This window comes from Gopherus flavomarginatus, chromosome 8, assembly GCF_025201925.1.
Source record: "Gopherus flavomarginatus isolate rGopFla2 chromosome 8, rGopFla2.mat.asm, whole genome shotgun sequence".
Taxonomy (NCBI): Eukaryota; Metazoa; Chordata; order Testudines; family Testudinidae; genus Gopherus; species Gopherus flavomarginatus.
This window is the reverse complement of record NC_066624.1, coordinates 108,381,833-108,387,832: the sequence shown is the minus strand read 5'-3', so window position 1 is coordinate 108,387,832 and position 6,000 is coordinate 108,381,833.

Here is a 6,000-nt window from a genome sequence, read left to right as displayed (position 1 = left end):
TGGGTCATCATCTGAGACTGCTATAACATGAAATATGTGGCAGAATGAGGGTAAAACAGAGAAGGAGACATACAATTCTCCCCCCAAGGAGTTTAGTCACAAATTTAATTAACACATTGTTTTTTTTAACAAGCATCATCAGCATGGAAACGTGCTCTGGAATGGTGGCCAAAGCATGAAGGGGCATATGAATGTTTAGCATATCTGGCACATAAATACCTTGCAACACCAGCTACAAAAGTGCCACGCGAATGCCTGTTCTCGCTTTCAGGTGATACTGTAAATAAGCAGACAGCAGTAATTCCCATAAATGTAAACAAACTTGTTTGTCTTAGCAATTGGCTGAACAAGAAGTAGGACTGAGTGGACTTGTAGGCACTAAAGTTTTACATTGTTTTGTTTTTGAGTGCAGCTATGTAACAAAAAAAATCTACATTTATAAGTTACGCTTTCATGATAAAGAGATTGTACTACAGTACTTGTATGAGGGGAATTGAAAAATACTATTTCTTTTGCTACACCCAAACCACAATCAAACGCCAGGGGATGCCAGCCAGATACAGCTGCTGGTGATCATTCCATTGCAGCGCAAGTCATGCTGTGCTCTAGAGACCATGTGGCCTTCTCTTGGTGGATTACAGCATGCTGGTATTTGACACACAAAACCCTGTCTGCTCTGAGGCTTGAAGAGGTTCGCCACCTCCTTCCCACACAGTTGAGCTCAAAGCACAAGCCTCAGGCCTAGGTTTGTATGGCTCAGGAAAGGGCCATTGAATCCTACTTGCTGCCAGACCTCACACTAGACGTGCTGAAAGGCTCGACTCTTAGCTGGGTGAGAGGAGGAGTTTGGTTGGACACTTTTTTTTTTATTGGTCACTGAAAAATATTTGTTAAAAAAAACCCAACATCTTGCGGTAAGTGCTCCCAGAAGGCTCCCTAGTGGGCACTGTTTACGCAGAGTACACAAATGAGGGTTTGCCCTCACTGATCCTTGTACAGAGTACCAGGAAAGAAAGCACCGTTGTGAGCTATTTTCCATCGTACCACAAGAGGGCAGCAGTAACACACACAGCACAAAAAGAGCTGGTTTTCAGTTGGTGCAAGGACACTGGGTTAATTGTCATTTTAATGCCAAGGCCAGACTGAAGGCAGAAGCATCATGGTGTGTGCAATTAAACAAGAATGCATCAGAACATGGGGAGTGCCAATGCCTGCATTTTCCAGAGAAACCTGGCTCGCAGCCGGCGGGACTGGCAGGACACTGCTGACCTTGCTGTAGGTGAGGGTGCAGCCATGCCACACTTGACTGGAAAGGTGTGAAGAAGATTCCAGGCTGAAGCCTTTTTGAGCTCTGAAAGGGAGGCCCTAGGTGATAATGTGATAGAGCCTCCCCCAGCCTGGCATGACGTCCAACTCTCTGACCAGCAGGAGTTTAAGACCAGGCTCGTGCTTAGTGGCCATTTACTGATGGACAGACCTCCCCATCACATCAACCCTCCAGCACGACGGGCCTGCTTGTGAGCAGTCACCGACCGCTTTGATTCCAAAGCTGAAGAGCTTACATTGCTCCTGTAAGGCAGGGAATCTAGCTTCTGTCCGAAGCTAGCAAAGGACCCAGCATCAAAATTCCTAATGACGCCAGTGAGACCTTTCACTTTAACATGGCCGTGCCCAGCCTAAACCAGGAAGACAGTTTTGCAGTATGAGTCGAAGCTCAAACTCAGCCTTTACTGGAGAGGGAGTAGGCTATCTGCTTCCTCGAGAAGTGCTGCCCGTGAAACACGGGGAGGATTGAGGTAGCATGCTATGCAGAAGGCTTGGACCAGCACTGCCTGTTGGTAGCTAAAGCACAGGTTTCAGTCGTGGGGCTCACAACCTTCCCTTTCCCATGTTGCTAAGTAGGATAGGTCCTGGCTAGATGGACAGGGGGAAGAGGATGAGAACCCCTGTGCTAGAAGCTTGTCTCCAGGGCTGTCAATAAAGCATCCTTCAACCAGCATTACATTCACCTAGAAACCATGCCATGCACACCGGTGCAAGTTAATTACATTACTCTGGCACCCTGAGTCCCCAGCTGAGATTGGGGCCCCATTGTGTGGGATGCCATCTACCTGCCTAGTCCCTGCCCCAAAGAGCTTCATCAGGATGCGAGGGATAACAGTAGTGTAATCACTGCCTCAGGCAGGCAACAGAGTCACTTTGTTAAGATGGAGAAGCTGAAGGCCTTTTGGCATACATCCTAGGCGATGGCACCACACAGGACACTGTAATGGCAGCAGTACAGGTGTAGAGGGAGCCATGCTTGGCCAGCAGCCCTGTGCTGCTGGAGCCTTGTCTAATCAGCCTCTACTTCACACCCAAGAAAAACACCTCAGTTACAGAGAAACGAAGTCAAACCGTCAGGCCTACCTCCCCAGCCCCTTGCCTTGCTGCATTTCCAGCGCGGGCATCGCGGAAACCTCGACCACAGGGACAGCTCATATGCAAGAGCATGCTAGCACCTGATGCCAGTGGGATGCTAGTTAAAAGCTGCCATCATAGCAACAGGTTGGAACAGGTGCAATTCTCCACGGAGGTAATCACACATAAAGACTGTTTCAATAGGAGCAAGCATAGGCTGAAAACGAATATCCCAGGTATTACAGGCCCCACAGACAGAGAGTCTTTTTAAAAATCATGTGCACTCCTATTTGATTAATCTGAAAAATGCTCCCTGCTACTAGGTTGTAGCTTGTCTTGTTGACAAGAAGCTGCCTCTGCAGCGTGTCACTGGCTAACTCTGCCTGAACTCCCAGCTGAAGGCATAGTGGTAAACATCACAATATAGCTCCATGTAAACACTGAAGTGGGCTAAGCCTGTTTACAAGGAGGACAGTTGTAAGCAGCAGTGTGCTGTCATTTTACCTGGCATATGCGGGGTATTTTGGGTTTGAAAAGCAGTTTGAAAATGGGAGGCCGTGCTACAAAGCTGGGTAATTTACATGTGACTTACCTAACGCCTTCGGACCCTGCTGTCTTTGGGGCACGTGTGCCTGAACTCCGACCCTGCACCAGGCTGCAAGCCTGCTTGGCACAGGGTTTACATTTCATTGGTTAAAGTGACTCTCCTTCCAATCTGCAAACTGCTACCAAATGGAGATTCCCACCCCCACCCATGCACATATTCCCACCTCTCCCAATCCCCCACTGCATGATGCTTGGGGCTTGTCTACATGGTGATGTTGTGTACAACAAGCCAAAGTGTAAATCTACAGCGCAGAAGCATGTGAGCCATGTGGACCCAACTCTCGCACACTGGAAGTTTCATAGCGTGCTTTGGCATACTAGTGTTCCAAACAGTCGTGGTCCCCTCCTCAGGGATGGCCTAGTGGGGGCATGCTGCTGGGAATGCTCTGCTCCATAGGTCCAGCAGGCTCAGACACATTTGGAGGAAGCTGCTGCTGGGGATAATGCACTTTCTTTTCTCAGATTAACAATCCAGCATCAATTCAGGTGCTAAAATGATGTATTTCTCTTATTCCCTATCATTTTCTTATGAATCAGTGCCCATTCACAGGATGATTTGACCTCATAATCCTCCTAGTTAAGTTCATCAATATCCACTAATCATAAAACTGCCAGTGATGTCTGAGAGCAGAAACTGAAGGCACAGGCTGTGCAAGGTTTAAGTTTACTAAGGGAATGAAGATGGCTAATTATAAGAAATGTAACAGGAGCTGTGAGTGAGGGTATGTTTGGAAAATACCTTTGCAGCAGAAGCGCCCTGTGGGGCAGTAGATAGGCCCACACTGAGGAAGGCAGGCCCCAGAGACGCTCAGTGTGTGTGGCAAGCCCTGTCCCTCTGGCTCTGTCAATCATGTATGGTAGAGAAGAGGCCTTTAAAAAGAAGGAAATGGCCGCAGTCAGCTGTGGGGAAGATCACCCTGAGTAGGAAATGGATGGAGTGATTCCTTAGGCCACAGGTGGCGCTCCCAGCCAGAAGATCTCCACCCAGACTCTACAGGGAATGCAGCAGATCCCCAGGGTAAGCCCCACAGAGAGAGCCCCATTCAACCACCCAGCCAGAACTCCTTGAAAACTGCTACACAGACAGCCCTGAAGTATGAAAGTACTGTTGGCCTCTTTCCGTTTCAATTGGCTCTGGGAAGTTATTCTTGGGTGTGCTGGGACATTTAACTTCCTTTTGATCCCCATCAGAAGAAACTTAAGAAGGGCAGAGTCCCCCTTGCAAGAAATAAGAAAGTGAGGCCTGTGTATAAGCCACCTAATGGAAGTAACTGGCTGTGGCCAGGGTCTCCTGTAGCCTGGGAGAAAAGCTTAAGGCCTCTCTCTTACACACCCCCATATACCATCAAAGCTGGGCGCACATAAGCACCTGATGTTAGCCACTGTAGCCCAAACAGAGCCCCCAGTACAGCATTTCAGTCTCTAGTAAACTCAAGAAAGAGGCATCTTTAGTGATCATAGCTAATGCCTCTCTTCCTGGAGTTTATGAACTTGGTGGACTATGTTAAGTGCTAGTCTATTCCTATTCAGAACAACCCCCATTTTCCAGATGGTTTGGACATACCCAATGGAGTTTGGATAAACTAACGTCTGCGCATTGCTGCCCAGGGAAATAGTAAGCTTAAGTTAATCACTGGTTGAATGAACAGGGACAATCCTAGTGTAGAGTGGGGAATCGGAAGGAAGACCTGGTCATCAGCAGTGGTGAGCTGGAGCCGGTTCTCACCAGTTCGCGGGAACCGGTTGTTAAACTTAGAAACCCTTTTAGAACCGGTTGTAAAGGGCTTTTAAATTTAACAAAAGTTCCAGCAGCTCCCTGCCCTGCCCCCGGCCCTAGCTCACCTGGCTCTAGCTCTGCCTCTGCCTCCTTTGAAGGCTCCCCCTCCAGGCTTCTCGCCAATCAGCTGTTAGCGCGGGAAGCCTGGGAGGGCTGGGAAGGAAGCAGCAGCTTCCTGCAGGTGAGCTGGGGCTGGAGGGCACGAGGAGGGCTCTCGGTGGCGAGCGTCTCTGGCCCCTGGCCCCAACTCCGGCCTGGCCAGTGGCTCCGGACTGGCCCCAACCTCAGGCCGGTCCTAACTCCAGGCGGCACGGCTCCAGGCCATCCTCCGGCCCCCGACTCTGGCCTGGCCAGTCGCTCCAGGCCGGCCCCGACTCCAGGCCGGCCCCCGACTCCGGCCCCCAGCTCTGGGCTGGCCCCCCGTCCCGACTACGGGCTGGCCCCGATTTCGGGCTGGCCAGCGGCTCTGGCCCAGCCCTCAACTCGGGCCCGGCGCCCATGGCTCCCAGTCCCGACTCTGGGTGGCATGGCCCTCATCTCCAGGCAGCGCGGTAAGGGGGGCAGGGAACAGGGAGGGGGAGTTGGATAGAGGGCGGGGGGGATTAGGGTCAGGACTCGGGGCGGTCAGAGGGCAGGGAACAGGAGAATTGAATGGGGGCAAGGGTCCTGGGGGGGGCAGTCAGGAAGGACCAGGGTTTGGATGGGGTGGTGGGAGGTAGACAAGGGCAGGAGTTCCAGGGGCAGTCGGGAGAGAGAGAAGGAGTGGTTGGATGGGGCAGGGGTCCCAGGGGGGCATCAGGAATAAGAGGAGGGGTTGGATGGGGCGGCAGGGCAGGGGGCAGTTAGGGGACAGGGAAGGGGGGTGGATGGGGCAGGGGTCCTGGGGGTGGGGTGTCAAGGAACATGGGAGGGTGGATGGGGCAGGAGTCCCAGGGGGTGGGGCAGGAGTCCTGGAGGATGGGGAGGGCACGATCCCCTCATGGGGTGAGGAGGAGGGAACCAGTTGTTAATATTTTGGCAGCTCATCACTGGTCATCAGCTATAGTTTTCACCTTATGTGGAGGAAGCCTTGAGGAGAAGAGTACAGCAAGAACTTAGCATGGAAGTGCTGACAAGACCTTTGTTCTGCTGCCGTTGGCTTGCTGATAGTGGGCTTGCAAGCTGCAGTCTGTCACTTGCTCACATTTTTAAAATAAGGGGGGAAAAACACAGCTGAA